The sequence below is a fragment of the Puma concolor genome, chromosome C1 (assembly GCF_028749965.1).
Source record: "Puma concolor isolate L17-30 chromosome C1, mPumCon1.1.hap2, whole genome shotgun sequence".
Taxonomy (NCBI): Eukaryota; Metazoa; Chordata; class Mammalia; order Carnivora; family Felidae; genus Puma; species Puma concolor.
This window is the reverse complement of record NC_141674.1, coordinates 111,031,291-111,048,180: the sequence shown is the minus strand read 5'-3', so window position 1 is coordinate 111,048,180 and position 16,890 is coordinate 111,031,291. Positions and strand designations below refer to the sequence as shown.

Sequence of the window (16,890 nt, the reverse complement as noted above, 5' to 3'; positions counted from 1 at the left end):
TGGGACTAGGGTGGAGGGACAGAGACTGTGAGAGTCAGCTACATTCTAGATAGAAATTGAGAGCTGAGTTGAGAGGATATGCTCTGGGCGGGGGAGGGGGGGGGGATGAGAAAAAGGAAGTAGATGAGATTAAACCCAAGGTTTCTGGCCTGAGCGGATGCAAGGTTGGAAATGCCACTAATTGAATAGGAATGCTGGGACGGCACAGGTTTCAGGGACAGGCCACCTAGGGTTAGCTTGGGATGGCCACTAGGCCTCCGAGTCACCATGTGTTGTATGCGGGTGTGAGTCTGAGCCCTTGCGTTTAGGGGAGAGGTCTGCAGCATGGTATGAGGCTGGGAGTCCTCACTGTGCCAGTGGTATTTAAAGCCCTGATGAGGGAAGAATCCCCAGGGGGGTGAGTGTAGACAGGAGGAGACAAATCCAGACCCGGAGCTCTGGGCATCTGTCACCGGCAGGGCTGGGAGGAGTGCTGAGAGAGCAGGAAGGGAGCCTGAGAAGCAGCTGGAGCCGGGGGCAGACAGGTCGGAAGCTGGCCCAGGTCCAGGAGAACAGGCGTCCATCCTTGGGAGGGAGGTTTGAGCCCCCTCAGCACCAAAGTGCTGGAGAAATCCCAGGTCAGTGCAAGACAAAGACCCCAGTTAGAGCAGGCCTTACTCTTCTACGGAAGCAGTGATGGGGGCAGAGTGAGTGAGACCCTGCAGGCCCCGGCTGTGGTCTGCTGCGTGGCAAGGCCAAGAGGGTGGGCTGTCCTTTGAGCTGGCTCTGGGCTGGGAAAGGGGTGCTGGAGGCTGGGAGGCTGCAGTGGGCACTGGAGCAGAGCAGGTGGGGGAAGGCCTGCATCTGGGCCACGCATAGCCCACTGCCTCTCCCCCAGGGGGAGGATCTCTGCTCTGCAGATGAAGAAACTGAGGCTGCCAGGCTGTGTGACTTAGTGTAGGTCACACTGCCGAGTGCAGGCTTGGGTTCCAAGGCCAGAGGCCTTCTCACTGCTGGCCACCTGTCTCCTTAGAAAAGCTTTATGAAAACAAACTGCAAAGCAAGTCGGAATGTTGCATATGGTCTGAGGCCTTTTAGATCAGGTTTAGAATATGCAAAAACAGTGCTCAATGTTGCTTAAGGATAGAACTGCACAGGCCTGCAGCGAGATGATAAATCCCGGTGCAGGAGAGTGGATGGAGAGAGCTGTTCCCTCTGGTGCACCTTGTGGCCTTTTGAGTTCTGAGCGGGGTGGTGCACACCGATGCTGTCATGCTATTCTTCCTGCTTTTCCTATGTCTGAACTGGGTCTGAGTGAGTGAAGGAGGTTGGCTGCAGGCCTTCCTGTGACCTGCCTCCTCGACAGCCTGGCCAGAGACCAGGACCCCAGGAGGAGAAGGAGCTGAGGGCGGCTGGCCCTCCTGGCTGCATGCTGGGGGTAGGGGGTGGGTAGGTGGGAGGGTTGAGCCTCCTCAGAGGTGCCCTCATCATGGTTCAGGGGCTGGGCCTTTCACCAGGGGCACAGTCAGACACGTGTCACCTTGTTCACGCCCTCTCTGTCCACAGGACCGCTGTCCCTTCCCCACAGAGGTCTCTTCCCTTCTCAGCACAAAGGAGAGATCCAGCAAAGTCTTCCTGTGTGGGCCCCTCTTCCCTTTGAGGTCCCTGGTACTCCTTTATCTCCCACAAGTGGCCTTGGTGCCCCATTGTGTGCAAGCCCTGCCCCCTCTGTGGGACATGCTGTGTGCTTGTCTGGCTGTGTCACAGGGGGCTGGGGCTGCACTGGAGTTGTCTTGGAATGACTCAGTCGAGCCAATGGTCACATTTTTAGTGCTGTGAGCTGGGCATCAAAGCGTTGGTAGCTGGAAATGGACTGTGGGAGGATATTTACACCACAGAAGTCAGCCGGTGCTCCACATCTGGGCTTTTCCTCCTTTACTCTAGAGTTCACTCTGGTGCTCTGTGGAGCACCCCCAGTGAGCCTTCCTGAATGTGCCCAGCTGAGTCTCTGGGCTCAGGCCTCAGAGGGTCCCTGTCTGCTCCCACTCTTGCTCAGCTGTGTCCTGCGGAGCCCCAGGCCTGCCCAGATGTGGTGTGTGTTGTGTGGGGCCGCCTCTTCTGCTCTGCCACGCTCCACACTCTGAGCACATGTTGGGGGCTGCCTGGTAGAAGGAGCCGGGTCCCTGTGTCTCACATGCCAGAGTTTATTCTGGCTGTGCCCGTGTCAGTGTGGAAAAGTGACAGCCTGTGGAGCTTCGGTTTTCTCCCCGGTCACGCAATGTGGAAGCTGCCTAGACATAGATTCCACTGCTGAGAGGCATGTGTGGCTCTAGGAACACAATGGTGTCCATCAGTGACAACCTCCGTTGGTGGGCAGGAGTGTGACTGGGGACTTCTAGAAGAGCTACTTTGAGACATTTCCTCTCTGTTCCCTGCACAGTGTCGCTGGTCTGCAAACAGGTATGTGAAATACAGGGGTGGTCCCCCTGCCCAGACCCCTTGCTGCTGTAGTGTCATCCTGGGACTGTGCAGGGCTGGGGGGCAGGTGTCCTCTCAGGGGTCCTAGCAGCATTGGCCTAGAGCAAGGGCGTGGGCTGGAGGCTGCAAGGGCTGTGTGGGTGCTGCCCGTGTGTGTGTCTAGGGGTGCAAGGATCTCCTAGCCACGTGTGGATATGGATTCCCACGTAATGGATGTGTTGAATCCCTGCCCCACTTGCAAGTGGAGGATAGACACTGTGCTCATGATTGGGTTCAGTAGACCCTAAACCCAAAGCTGCCACTCTCTCCTGTCCAGTCCTCACAGTGGCTTGGTGCTGGACGCCCAGTGGGGAGCCCCACATTGGCTACTTTGGTGAGCGACTGTCTTTGGATTCCTGTTGTTGTGGACTGAATTGTGGCTCCCATGTCTGTGTTGAAGCCCTAAACCTCAATATGGCTGTATTTTGGGATAGGGAACAGTGGTAGGGCCTTGATCTCATAGGACTGGCGTCCTTGTAAGAAGACACTAGTCTCTCCCCTTCTGTGTGTGTGTGTGTGTGTGTGTGTGTGTGTGTGTGTGTGTGTGTGCATGTGCACACACAGAGAAAAGGCCATGTGAGGACACTGCAAGAAGCAGCCATCTGCAAGCCAGGAAGAGGGTCTCACTGGACGAGAACCCTGACGGCACCTTGATCTTGGACTTCCAGCCTCCAAAACTGTGAGGAAATAGTCTGGTTAAGCCACCCCATCTATGGTCTTTGCTGTGGCAGCCAAGTAGACAAAGACACCAGAGATTACTCTCTTTAACTGAGTGCCATGGGCTTTCTGGACATTATCCACACATTATTTATCTTTGCATGATTTACATGCATTATTTCACTTAGATTGTGCTAATATAACAAATGAGGTTCCTGAAGCATGGTGAGATGGAGTGATTTGCCCAGGGTCACAGCTAGCAGAGCCAGAATGCAAGCAAAAGAGGGGGTCACCTCGTAACCTATGGTCCCGACACCATACCACCCTTGGGGTCCCTACATGAAGCTCTTAGCCCCCACAGCCTGCAACACTATGACCTGAAGTGACCTGGCCTGTGAATGGGGCCAGAGACACTTGGAATTTCCCTTGCATACTGGAAATGAGGCTCAGGACTAAACCCCAAGAAAGTGAGGCTGATGCCAGGCCCATGGCAACAGGGCTCCCTGTGTAGCACCCTGGCATTTTGATGGATGAAAAACATTTCAAGTTTTCCTGTAAAAATGTCTGTTGTGGAAAGATAAGGTAATTCTGGCATATGCAGCGGTGGCTTCTTAACTAGTTCGTGCAAGAACTGTTATGCTTATTTTTAGCCTTAGGGCCGGGTACATCATGGCCCTAATCAGCAGCAACGGTGATGCCAGCCAAGCCAGCACCACACCAGACCCAAAAGGCATTACTAACAGGGCTCCTCTGCCAAGGAGTGTGACCCTGGGACCCACCCTCATGTGCCCACCTGGTGTCACTTGCACTGGCCATGGGAGCAATTGAAGAACCCTGCAGAGATCCTGTCTCAGGACCCAGGGTGGGGGGCACTCTAGGCCATGAGAGGGGTTCAGGCTGACCTCTGCGGTTGTTAGTTGGGCATGACGCAGTCTTGGGGCCTGGCGGGGCCTCAGGCAGCTCCCTTCATGCATACAATGGGAAGAGGCATTTGGGGGGCTCTGGGGTCCCGTCTTGCTGCCAGCTGGGGGTCTGTCCTTTGAGTGGTCACACACGGGGCATGTGCTGGGGGCAGCATCTTTACCTGTCACCTGCACAGGCACTCCTTCATGTGGAGCCCTCAGAGCTCTGCCCACATGTCCTAGCACAGCTGGGGTGGTGGGGAAGCCATCCCCTTTTTGGCCAGTGCAGTACCCCAGCTTCTGGGACCACCCATCTGGAAGAGAAAGTCAGATGGGGAGCCTATGCTTAGTCCCTGGTATGGCCCCCTTTGAAAATGCCACTGGGCATTGCCCCTCACTCTGCCCTGGACAGACCACACCTGTCCCCATCTCCTTTGCTGCAGTTTTTAGCTGTGTTACTCCCCACCCCAGACAGGGAGCCCTGAGGGCTGATGGTGACAGGTTACCTCATCAGCTGGACCCAGAAGAGAATGCAGTCCCCAGTGATCCCCCTCCCTCTTCTAGCCCCGACACTTTGGGTTTTCTAGCTCCAAAAGGCTGTGAGAGACTGGCCCCAGCTCTGGGCTCAGGTTTCTCTAGAAGCTGGCTTTTGGAGACCTCTCACTCTCTACTGTGCAATTAGAGGGGACCTCATGCCCTCATGCCCTCACCCCGGTCTGTAAAGCATCCTCCTCCGTTTCCAGGGTCAGAAAGCCCAGAAACTTCTCTGCTTCTGTGTCAGTCACATCTGCTGGCATTCTGGCTGGACCTGGCCCTGCCGGCTGTCCAGGAGGCTATTTGCTTGGGTGCTCCCTGCTGGAGACCTTCCTCCCCAGTCACCCTGAAGACCAGAGTACTCAGGAGGGATTTGGCCAGAGCAATTTGGGTGGTCCCCTCTCTCTGACAGCGGGCTGTGTAGTTAGAGAAAGCTGGGGTTGCATCTCATCTCAGATGCTGATCAGCTGAGTGACCGAGACTGTTGCTTCACCTCTCCGGGCACCCGTGTCCTTCTGTGACAGATGGGTGATAGGGTCATTGTGAAATCTGGGGAGATCCCTTGCAGTGCCCTCTGGGCACAGTGCTTGCTCACTGTGGGGTCCCTGAACAGAGGCTGCCTCCATTCAGGCCAACTGCAAAGCCATTGTTAGGCTCAGATGTGCTGGGGAGATGGGCCATGTTTTGCTCCAGAAAGTAGTTTCTTTCTCTGTCTGGGGTGGGGGAAGGGGGCAGTTGCCTCCATGATCTCTGGATGACCCAGCTCAGTTTGGAATGGTGGTGAAATCTTCAGGCCCAACCCAGACAGGGCTTTAGCACCTCCCCTAAGGCCAGCACAAGCCCACTTTATGATTCTTGGAAATCTGTCTCTGAGAAAATGCAAAATTCATTCACCCTTGGGGAGCTCTTGGCAGCGCTGGGTTACATTTCAGCCCATTTGTGCAAGAACCCAATATTCTAGCTAGAAACCTCAGCCCACCCTGAATGTGGTCATGACAAATAGGAGAGGGAAGTGGATTGGAGATACGACTTCTGATTAGCACAGTTACGGGGAGCAGTTGCTCTGGCTCCTGGTGCGGAAGACAATAAATTAATTGCACGCTGATGTGGGAGCGAGGACGCCCCGATTCTATGCAGTGCCTGGCCCTGCTGCAATCCATGTGTGGAACGTGTAATTGCATCGTATTGCCAGGAGAGTTGTGGCAGGGATTCAATTACTCTGCAGAGTGACTGTAAACATCCCCCACACCCTTTCTCGTCTGATCTCTAGTGTTAGAGAAGATGCTGCATCATTAGGCTCTGAGCTCAGCAGAGGAAGCACCAATAGCCAGGTCATGGGTCCATGGTCCTTTGTCCAGTAAGGGAACTTCATACCTCTGCGCAGAAACCCACGGAGCAAGTGTTAGGAACTGAATGTGTGTGTCCCCTAAAGTTTAAATGATGAAGCCCTAATCCCCAATTCTCTGGTATTTGGAGGTAGGGCCTTTAGGTGGAAATTAGGTTTGGATGAGGTCAGGAGGCATCCCTTGATGGATCCCCTAATGGATTGATGTCCTTTCAAGAAGAGAAATGGAGACCAGAGCTTGCTCTCTGTCAGCCATGTGAAGACACAGCAGGAAGGCAGCAATCTACAAGCCAGGAAGAGAGCCCTCACCAGACGCTGAATCAGCTGGCACCTTGATCTTGGACTTCCCAGCTTCAGAACTGTGGTAAATAAATTTTTAAGCTGCCCAGTCTGTGGTATTTTGTTATAGCAGCCTGAACAAGTAAGAGTTCAACAAAATGCAGTCAGTGCCTGTAGGTGAAGTGTGCACTGGCCACAGGGACTGAGGCCTGTCACTGTTGTCCTGTGGCTGCCCAAGATCCCACTTATGTCACGCACAAGTCCCTGTGGGCTCAGTCAGGGCTCTCTTTAGCTTTTCCTAAAAAGCTGTTTAAAAAGAGAAACTGGGATTCTTCCTACCTGTTTCTTGCATGGTGTTAGATTTTTAAAAGTGTTTTCCTTTGATCCTGGAAGTAATAAGCACTTCTGAGGCAGGATTAGGATATCATGCTTTAAGGAAAGGAGAAGCTGAGTGTGCCCTGGTGCCCACTATGTGCCAGCTACTGTCCCAGGCCCCGGGCAAAATAAGCAAAAATCCCCACCCTTGCAGACCTGCATTCCAGCAGAGACACACAATAAACCATGGATATTACATAGTATGTTAGAAGGAGGCAGTGCTTGAACAGATTAGAGCTGCATCAGTGGAATTAGGAGGCCTGGAGTGGGTGAGGGCAAGAGGTGGGATACAATTTATCTAAAGTAGTCAGAGCAAATCTCAATGACCTGGTGATGTTGAGCAAAGATTTGCAGGAGGTGAGGGTGTTAGCCATGTGGATATCTGGGTGAAGTATGTTCCGGGCAGAGGGAACAGCCATGCCAAAGCCCTATGATGGGACATGCTGGAGTGCTCAGGGGACAGCCAGATGGCCAGTGTGGATGGAGCAGGGTGAGTGTAGGGGAAACAGGAGCTGAAGTTAGAGGGGCCACATCAGGGAGGGCCTTGCAGGTTACTGTGAAGGCTTGGGTTTTTACTCTGAAGCAGGAGACACGGGTCGAAAGGAACAGAAAAATAACATAACTAAACCTTTATTTTAAGAAGGTCATTGTGAGTTTGTGGGTGGGGGCAAGGTTGGAGCTGGTGGAGCCCTTGGGAGGCTACTGAAATAATCCTGGCAAGGGGTTGTGGTGGCTCACACCGGGGCAATAGTAGTAGAGGGAAGTGGTCAGATTCTAGATACATTTTGAAGAATGAGCCACCAAGATTTCCTGATTAGTTGGTGGTGGGATGCAACAGAGCGGATGAGGCACTGAGGACCCCAGAGTTCTTCACCTGAGGGGTTGGGAGGATGGAGGAGGGTTCTCAAGGTGCAGGCCATCAAGTTGGGGAAGGGATCATGAGCTCAGTTCTGGATGGCTGAGTTTGAGGTATCTAAGTGGGACTGCCAAGTAGGTGGCAGCCCAAGATCCCAGAGGTGGGAGGAGCTCAGATTTTCCAGGTGTGTCTGTTATTCCAGATGGTTTTCTCTCTTTCAGCAGTTTTGGAAGTGGACAGTAGAAAGGGGCTTGTGCAGCAGAGGTCATGTTTGCTTTGGGATGTGAAGGCCAGAGCTTTCCCAATCCCAAAGGCCTTTTCCCTGAATGCCCCGGGTGGGACCAGCAGGTTCCAGCATGGTGCTGCACAGCCCTCTGTGCAAACATCCGCTTAGCCTGCTCCATGATGGTGCTATTGTTCATGCCACCCTTTCTCCCTTTAGACTGTGAGGCTCTAGAAGACAGGACTGGATTGCCTGTCGCTGGCTTCTCTGTGCCCAGCTCTTGAGGTGACCTATGGCACAAATTCAGAGAATGACTGCTTGATATCACCCACCTGACCCCAAGTACAGGAAGCAAGCATTTGAAGTGGCCCTCTTTAAAGGAAAATCAATGATTGCAAAGTCTTTGGATGGTATTTCTGACTGGAGCTATAGAATTTAGTGTGGGCTGTGGAGCTGGACAGCCTCTCAGGGACACCTGCCTTTCCTTGAGAAATCCTGAACCTCTCTTCCACATTTGTTATTCTTTTAGTTTCTTCTTTTTCCAAATTGCTCGTTCATATTCTTTATTAATTTTTTTTCCTATTGGGTTGTCTGCCTTTTGCTTTTGATCTGTAGAAATTTGTTTCTGTTTTGTTTTGTCTTTATATTTTATTTTTTATTTAAAAAATTTAATGTTTATTTATTTTTGAGAGAGAGAGAGAGAGAGCATAAGCAGGGGAGGAGCAGAGAGAGAGAGGAAGACACAGAATCTGAAGCAGGCTCTAGGCTCTGAGCTGTCAGCACAGAGCCCAATGTGGGGGCTCGAACCCACAGACTGTGAGATCACGATCTGAGCCAAAGTCAGATGCTTAACTGAATGAGCCACCCAGGTGCCCCTATTTTTTTTTTTTAAAGATTTAATTTTTTTAAATGTAATCTCTATCCCCCAATGCAGGACTTGAACTCATGACCCTGTGATCAAGAATTGCTTGTTCCACCAACTAAGCCAGCCAGGTGCCCCTATAGAAATTCTTTATATACAGTGGCTACTGGTCTTTTGTTAAGTTGCAAATATCTGCTCCCAGTAGTGGCTGTCTTTTCATTTTGTTTCTGATGTCTTTTGATCATAGAATTTAAAAATCTTATTACAGTCTACTTTATGATCTTTTCCTTTTTGGTATGTTCTTTTTGTGTCCTTTGACAAATCTCTTTATAATGGGATCATGAAAGGTATTTCTTAATATATTCTAAAAGTTTTACAAGTTTTACTTTTCATGTTTAGATTTTAATTGACTTGGCATTGATTTGTGTATGTATAACATATGTATATGCTACAAAGTAAAGATCTGCTTTTATATTTTCTCCTATGGATAATACTGTCTTTCCATCATTTGTAGAAAAATCTATCTCCACTTATTTTAATGCCAACTGTCTCATACATTGTTTTCTATAGACATGGATCTTTAAATGCTTTTTAACACATAAGCTCTCCCCCCCATTTTATTGAAATAAAATTACACCTAGCACTGTATAAATTTAAAGTATACAGCATAATTATTTGACTTACATATATTGTGAAATAATCACCACATTAAGTTTAGTTAACATTCATCATCTCATATAGATACAAAAAAAAAGAAGAAAAAATGTTTTTTTCCTTGTGATGACAACTCTTAAGATCTACTCTTTTAAATTACTTTCAAATATATCATACATTAATGTTAGCTGTAATCATTGTACGTTGCATCCCTAGCGCTTCTGTATCTTATAACTGGAAGTTTGTACTTTTTGACAACTTTAACCCAGTTAACCCCTAAACCCTGTCACCTCACCTCTGGTAACAAGTCTGATCTCCTTTTCTATGAGCTTTTTGTTTATTGTTTTTAGATTCCTCATGTAAGTGAGATCATATAGTGTTTGTCTTTCTCTGTCTGATTTATTCCCACTTGGTATAATGCCCTGGAGGTCTATCCATGTTGTTGCAAATGGCAGGATTTCCTTCTCTTTGAGGACGAATAATATTCCATTGCATTTATCTATACTTCAAATTCTTCATCCATTCACCTGTGCTTGGACACTTAATGCTGTTTCCATGTCTTGGCTATTGTAAATAATGCTTCTACGAACACAGGGGAGCTGATTTCTCTCTGACATAGTGTTTTTGTTTCCTTCAGATATGTTCCTAGAAGTGGAATTGTGGGATCATATGATAGTTCTATTTTTATTTTTTGGGGGATTCTCCATAATGTTTTCCACAGTGGCGGTACCAATTTATATTCTCACCAATAGTGCAGAGGTTCCCTTTTCTCCACATCCTCACCAACACTTGTTGTCTCTTGACTTTTTGATACTAGACATTCTGACAGGTGTGAGGTGATATCTCATTGTGGTTTTGAGTTGCATGTCATTGATGATGGGTGATGTTGAGCCTCTTTTCATGTACCTGTTGGCCATTTGTATAACTTCTTTGGAAAAATGTCTATCTGGATTGTTTGCTCATTTTAAACATTGGATTATTTGTGTTTCTTGCTATTGAGTTGTATGAGTTATTTTATACATTTTGGATATTAACCCTTATCAGATCTATGATTTACAAATATTTTTTCCTATTCCCTAGGTTCTCTTTTCATTTTGTTGATGATTTCCTTTGCTGTGCAGACGCTTTGCAGTTTGGTTTAGTCCCACTTAGGATTTGGATATGGTATCACATTCAAAAGATCATTGCCAAGACCCATTCAGGGAGGTTTTTGCTGTTTTATTCTAGGAATTTTATGGTTTCTGGTCTTACATTTAAGAACAGTCAATGGAGGAAAGACAATCTCTTCAGTAAATGGTCCTGGGAAAATTGGATATTCACATGCAAAAGAATGAACTTAGACCCCTATCTTATAGCATGCACAAATATCAACTTGAAATGGATTAAACACATAAATTTCAACATGTCAACTTAACAAGTCTAAAAGTGGTCAGCCCTGCATCCTGTCCCCAGATACTATGAGGGCCCCAAAAGTGCCTTAGCTCTGATCATACCCCGTCTGCTTGCCTTATTATCTATTGTCTTGTCAGCTCTCATTCTGGTAGGCTTCCTGGTAGTAGGCACTTTGTCTCTGGTTCTCTGTTGTGATCATGGTGCCTAGAGCAGTTCCTGACACATGGTAGGAGCTCAGCAGATGCTGAATAATTGGACTTTGTTGTTATTCATCCTTTAAGTGCATTTAGGTTATACTGCCCACATTAGTCATCATTGTTATTATTACTTTATATCTTTGTTGAGTAGCTGCCACTTTTTCTCTTTGTTGAGCAAAACCTATTTCAATGAGAAAAAATGTATTCTCTCCCAAACTAGGGTAAGCCTTATGCTTGATGAGTCATGCTGCCAGGTCCCAAAGATACTATATCTTCCAGTTGTGGTTTCTTCACCTCACAAAGCACCTGCTGTTCAGGGTCCTTCAAGAAGTCTACAGGCAAAGAATGTCTACAATAGTGTGTGGTGCCACTGGTTCATGTGTCTGCCAGGGAGAATGAATCTTTAACATATGTGCCAGAGATTTTAGGACAGGGGGACCCATTCCTCCCCCTCTTTCCCACATCATTATTTCCCTTCTCACTATTGGATCATTCCCATAAGCATACAAATGTGTGTCATTTCTCCCTTCTGGGAAGCAACCCTTTCTGACACTACTTCCTCCTCCAGATACTGCCAGAGATGGGGTATGCTTTGAGTTGGAGCTGGCAGGGCTACAGATGGGTTGGCTGCATCAGAAAGGATGGTGTTGAGGCTGACACTGGGTGTTTGGTTTTCTCTCTTTGCAGAGATTTGCAGGCAGTTCCATGTAAAGTTTGCATCCCTGAGATGTGGGAAGGATCACAGCTGGGAAAGGGCTCACAGTCCTTGGGCCACTGGTCATCTTTGAAAGAATCTGGGGAGCCTGGAGAATGTTCTTACCTGGTCTCCAGACAAGACCTACTTTCCCTGCTGTTGCCAGACTTCTGGGGTCTGCAGGTGTGTGGGCTTACCTCCTAGGCACAACAGTACTTGTTGGGCCCTAGAGGAAGTATGGAGTGTAACCCAGAGAGCTTTTATGAGACATTCCTTTGATGGGGAGAAGCCCTGCCTTTGAGACACGTCAAATCCTAGGGGACCTAAGATGGGCCGAGTGGTAAAGGGAGTGGGACAGGCCCAGTGAGAGGGATGTTAGCCTCCAGAGGCAGGTATAAAAGGCCCTTCCAATGGGCTGTGGACAGCTGTTGTTCTTGCTTCAAGTTTGGCTCTGTCTGGATAGCACCAAGCTCCAGGCATCTCCAGACTGCTAGAGTGTCACCTTGGTCCTCCTCAGCTGATCAGGCTCTAGGAGCTCTGGGCCTTCCTTCTCAGCTGGGGGTGGCACACAGTAGGACAGCTTCCCCAGATCCCACTTGAGCTCTACTCAACGGCCCACTGAATTAGCCTCTGCCCTCACCATGTGTGCCCGGTGAGCAGTGCCAACCTCACTGAGTCCGATCCCCTCCCTATCTCGAGGGGGTGTTTCCTTGGCCAAGACAGGAGAACAAATAAGGCCACGTGCACCATGTGTCTCTTGCAGAGCCTGGAGTACATTGAGCAGTTTCTAAGGACCCTTGTCTCCTGTCCCCAGCTTTCCTTGTGATCTTAGCTGAGTCAGGCTCTGGGCCTCCACGTAATCATCTGCTAAACAGAGTATAAAATCCCCATTGTCTAGCCTCCCAGGACAGCTGAAAGAAGCAAGTCAAGGTGTGGACTTGGAAAATGCTTAGTCCAAGCCGCATCCCTGACTTGACCCCCACCCACTAGGCTGAGCCAGATTTCTCTCGTCTACTTTCTGGCCTTTGCATCCACTGTGTTCTTTACTCCAACGACTGCATTTGGCTACTAAAAACCCTGCATATGTCACTTCCCCTGAGGACCTCTGACCCATCTCTTCCAACAAGACTAGGTGCCCCCACCCACTACAGAGCTCACCACTCTCTGCTTTACCTCTTGAGCAAGATCAGGGTTCACCTTAGACCCAGGTCCTTGGATACAGCACAGCTCTGGCAAAAGACCCATGATGGCTTTTTAAACAAATGGTGCATGAATGGGTAGGTGAACTAGCAGGTGAGCTGTGAGTGATGGCCTGCTCAGGGAAGGAAGAGTGAGCTGTGGCTTACAGCTGGTGGATCCCCTCTGGGTGTGACAACACCCTGGGGTTTCCAAGTTTCCAGTCAGCCTGGTGCTCAGCTCAGGGCAACCTTGAAACAAAGCTGGCCTTGACTGGGAGGTGGGCTTCTGGGCTCACGCTCAAGTTCTTTCCTGTGCCGGACCCCTCACTGCTCTTACCTGTCTTGTGTATTCTCTTTGCAAGTGGCAGCCTTTTGCACAGACTGGGAATTGAATGTTGAAAATAAAAAGGGCTCCATATCATTATCAGAGATGTTTCTGGTACTGTCTCTAATCCTTCTGCACTGATTCAGCCTGTATCCCACTCATTTGCCTGCTTCCTTTGCCATCCCCACCAGACTTGGCCTTGAGCTGCAAGTTGTCAGACCCAGGCTTCCTGTTCTCTGAGCAGCATCATCTTCCTGGAATCCCTCCCTTTCTCTTGGCTCCTGGGACCCCGTTCTGCCTAACTTTCCTTCTCTACCATCTCAGATGTGCTCACCTTCCAGAGCTCCACCCTGAGCTCGCCCAACCCCATGGCCTTGGGCACCACTGCACATGTGTATGCGTGGGCTGAGCCCTTCAAGGATTACATCTCAGGGGCTGTCTGATTCCTTCATTTCTCAAACTGAAATGCCCTTTTCCCCAAACTCAACTGATAATTCTTCTATTGTAGTCTCCTCTCCTGGTGTCTGTCAGTTCTGTAGTTGGCACTTCTGTCTACCATGTGGTTAATTACCCTAATTGTTCTCACCCTCTCATAAGGTGTAAGTCCCATCTGTCAAGTGAATGACTGACTTTCATTTAATCTGCTGAAGAACTCCATGAAGTAGGAATAATAGGGGTTATGACCCTCATTTTGGAAATTGGGGTACAGAGAGACCTGGACTGCCCCAGGCCAGAGCCCTTCTGTTCCTTCTCTGTGTCTCCCAGTCATGAGTTTAGCATGGGGATTGAGAGCACAACACAGGCTTAATCCAAATCCAAGGTTCAAATTCAGACACCATCCTCCCCAACATTCCTAAGGGCTGTGAGGTCTTAACTGTTTGTGCCTCAGTTTCCCTCATGGTATGTCAGGAAGAATCAAGCTACTATGCTGTAGAGCTGTTGTGAGGGTTTGGTGGACAGATGCATGGCATGTGGTCAGCATTGTGCCGGCACAGCTGGTGCTCAGGGCAGCTTGGTGTCTATAACAATGCTGTTATCACTGGAGAGCTCAGCACCAGGCTTCTCAACAGAGCTGTCGACATGCTCTGGCCTTCCTCACTTCCCTTCCCCTCCTTGGTGTACTCTCACTGGTCCTCCCACCCTGGCACTAGAACCTGCTCCCCAGGGTCATCAGGGATGCCTGCAGCTGTGTGTCCTATACACTTGTCCCTGCGTCTTACTGAGGCTCATGGTGTGCCTGGCTCCCTCCCTCCTGAGGCAGTCCCTCCTCTTGGCAGCTGGGAACTCCCAGTCTTCCCCTAGTTCTCAAATTTCTCTCTCTTTTTCTCCTTTGCTGGCTCCCCCTCCTCCACAGGACCCTAAGGACTGGCATCTGGCCCCAAGGCTCTCAACCTTCCTTGCTCAGGGTCACCTCTTCTGGGAGACCTTGTCTGTCTTTGTATCATCATCTGCCAGCCACTCACTGTGGACCACCCCATCCCCAGCCAACCCTTGCCTCCTGCCCAGCCTTCCCCCCTAAGCTCCCAATCCAGATACCTACAGCTGTTTGACGCTGCCTCCTGGGGTCTCCAGGGCACTGGCACTGAATATGTTTAAACTAAGCTGTGCTTTCCCCCAAAACCTGACTCACCTTTGACTTCCCGCCAGGGCATGACCCTCCATCCCAAACCTGGGAATCCTGCTTAGCCTGTCTCCTCTCCATCCATCGTCCATCACCTCCTGTGTCGTTCACCTGCTGCCTGTTTCTTGGGTCCATCTCCTTCCCCATCACTGCAGGTATGACTCACTGTAGTCCAAACATGTAGTTTCTCACCTGGAAGGATCACTTTGCCTCTCTAATCCATTCTGTGCCAAGCGGCTTATGTGATCCTTTAAAAACTCAAATCCGATCATGTCACTTTGCTGTTAAAAACTCTTCAATCTTTGCCCGGGCCTCTGCTGGTAACATTCCTAGGCACCCCTCACTCTCCTGAGCTCAGTCTCCTCATGGCCTTTTCCTGCTCCTTGAATGTGCCGTGCTGTCCTCCATCCTGGCCTGGCCAGCTCACCCTGGTGTCACCTTCACATCACTTCCCCAATGACACCTTGATTAGCCTCAGTCCTAGGTCAGGACTTGTTGCTCTCCAGGCTCAGAGAAGCCACCTCTCTGAAGCACGTTCTATGACTGCCTCCAAGACCTGTTCATGTGTGTGTAGCTGTGATTTTGTGTTATTATCTGAAGTGATGCCATCCAGACTCTTGGTTTTAAATTCAATGGAAATACTGGTGCTTCCCCAGTTCCTGTCTCCCCTGGACACCCGACCACCCACTTGAAACCTGTGCGGGGATGTCCAGCAGGCACTCCCCATGGAACATGCCTGAAAACCAGATTTCTGATCCCACTGTGGCCAGATCCGCTCCTCCGTAGCTGCTGCTGGTGTGCATTCATGTGTGGAAGATGCAGTCCCAGCCCTACCCTGTATGGCCCTCTTGCTCTCATACCTGTACTCAGCTCTCACCTTTTGGCTCTAGCTCAAAACACTCCCAAATCCCAGTGGCATCCTGAGCACATGGGCATCCAGAGGTGATTTTTTTTTTAACACTCCCCCCTTGCTATGGGCTGAATGTTTGTGTCTCCTCAAAGACAGTATTTGCAGGCAGGACTTTGGGAAGATCATGATGATGGAGTCCCTATGATAGGATTAGTGCCCTTTTAAAAGAGGAAGAAACACAATTCTCTCTACTACACAAATTCACCAGAAATGGCTATGTGAATACATAACTTTATCAATAACCCCACCATACTGGCACCCTGATCTTGGACTTCTGGTCTCTAGAACCATGAAGAATAAATGTTTGTTTGATGTTTAAGCTGCTGGTCTGGGGTATTTTGTTAGGGCAGTCTGAACTAACTGATACCCCTCCCCTCTTCTATGTGACAAAATTATTTTCAGTAATAATCATGCAATGAAACAAGGGATAGGGTCCAGAAAAGAAATGCAGAGCACACATTTTCTCAAATTGACTTCGTGTATACAATCATGCCAATAAAAAATAAATGAATTTTAATGAAACAGAATCAGCCACAAGACATACAGCTGGGACACAGAGGCAGCCACTGAAAGACAGCACTGATGTAACATTTTATTTACTTGATTAGTTCTTTAGTTTTTTAAAACAATCACTTAACAATTATGACAGGCTAAATGTCAAGGATATTATTTACAATCAGTAACAGTTCAGATAGGAACTGAAATGTACACTTATGAAACAAAAATGTTACACCTTCCAGTTTGTACTGTTTCACTGTTTCAAATTTTAAATACAAAGAAACGTCCCAAGTGGTCACATAGAAGCCATGCAGTAACTCACATTCTGCTTCCTTGTCTTCCTAACTGCTGTGATATCAACATTTATTTCAGATCCACCAGTTGAATGCAGGGGCTGGAGAAATGAGGTGAGCAAGGTGTGACCTGGTCCCTGCTAGGGGTCAACTGTGTAACTGAGAGTTCTCTGAATTAATGTCTAGGTAGAACACAATATTGACTAAAGGAGCCATTATAAAATGTGCTCATTTGAAGTTTACAGATGTATTAAAACTCAATAGTAACCACAGCAATTGTTTAGAAATTAGGTAAACAAAAAGTTCTTTTGAGGGGGGAGTATTTTATCAAGGATTCTATTTATCACTGGCCATTACATCCCCTCTGGATGATGCACCCCTTATTACCTTCGCTTGGAGCAGACCACTCCCACACCCTTAGCACCCACCTACAGGCTCAGACCCCTTTTCACCATCTTCTCTGCCACCTCAGTGGTCCCTGTCTTGCTCTCTCATCTGGATTCCTGTCATTGTCACTGGTAGGGGCTGAGTTGTGTCACCCTTGGACTCCACTTGCAGAATTCCTATGTGGAATCCCTGACCCCCAGCACCTCAGAATG

At 48.9% G+C, this 16,890-nt stretch overlaps 1 long non-coding RNA gene across 1 annotated transcript in view; it reads left to right on the top strand.

Annotated features, from left to right (window-relative positions):
• The first annotated feature begins 1,724 nt into the window (after positions 1 to 1,724).
• LOC147578385 (uncharacterized) overlaps positions 1,725 to 16,890 on the top strand; it is a 115,259-nt gene continuing 100,093 nt past the window's right edge. Inside the window, exon 1 of the long non-coding RNA XR_015254256.1 lies at positions 1,725 to 2,439. This is a non-coding gene — a long non-coding RNA (uncharacterized LOC147578385). The remainder of the gene's footprint in view (positions 2,440 to 16,890) is intronic.